Genomic DNA, 1,113 nt, shown 5'->3' on the forward strand with positions numbered 1-1,113 from the left:
GTCATCAAACTACACCTTTGTCTATTTGTTTGTTTGGAATACGCGCCCTCCAGCGGCGAAAATTACATATTGTGCCTTTAACAGCATTAATTTTTGAATAAAAAAGTTTTTAAAAAGGTTAAAGACAATTTACAGTGTAACTTTGAACACTGAAAAATTTTAAACATTGAAATTCTTTAAACATTGAAATGACTTTAGACTCTTCTATGAAGAGACAGAGCTACAGAAATCAAGGTGAAATGCAAATATTTAATGTCTATCTTTTATATTTACTTATATAATATTAACATGTATTGATGGGTTTTAGGATGGATATACATGTACATGATATGTGTGACCCTGGAGCACAAAACCAGTCTTAAGTCGCTGGGGTATATTTGTAGCAATAGCCAAAAATACATTGTATGGGTCAAAATGATCGATTTTTCTTTTATGTCAAAAATCATTAGGATAATAAGTAAAGATCATTTTCCATGAAGATATTTTGTATATTTCCTACCGTAAATATATCAAAACTTAATTTTTGATTAGTAATATGCATTGCTAAGGACTTAATTTGGACAACTTTAAAGGTGATTTTCTCAATATTTAAATTTTTTTTTTTTTTTTTTTCAGATTCCAGATTTTCAAATAGTTGTATCTCGGCCAAATATTGTCATGTTCTAATGAACCATACATCAATGGAAAGCTTATCTATTCAGATCTTTCAAGTTTCAAAAAATTCACCCTTATGACTGATTTTGTGGTCCAGGGTCACATATATGTCCAAAAAAGTATTACACAAACACCTCTGTGTGCTAGATACAGTCATGGCCAAAAGTTTTGGCAGTGACATAAATTTTGTGTTTTGCAAAGTTCGCTGCTTAAGCTGTTGTGGTGTTCATTCACATTGTTTCTGTATTATTGTGTGTGATCATTCTAAATAATTGCTAAAAGCTTCATTGGTCAAAAAATTAACTTTTCACAAAAAAGCAAATTTCACTGTTTTTTGATCCTGACACAAAATGACCAGCTAACATTAATTGACTAATCATATCAGCAGCACATGTGAAAGTGTGAATGAGTATTAGTCAGGTGAAATCACTATCATACTAATTAGATTGTAAGAGCAGA

Source organism: Sinocyclocheilus rhinocerous, unplaced genomic scaffold (genome assembly GCF_001515625.1).
Source record: "Sinocyclocheilus rhinocerous isolate Xijiao unplaced genomic scaffold, SAMN03320098_v1.1 scaffold1952, whole genome shotgun sequence".
In the NCBI taxonomy this organism is placed as follows: domain Eukaryota; kingdom Metazoa; phylum Chordata; class Actinopteri; order Cypriniformes; family Cyprinidae; genus Sinocyclocheilus; species Sinocyclocheilus rhinocerous.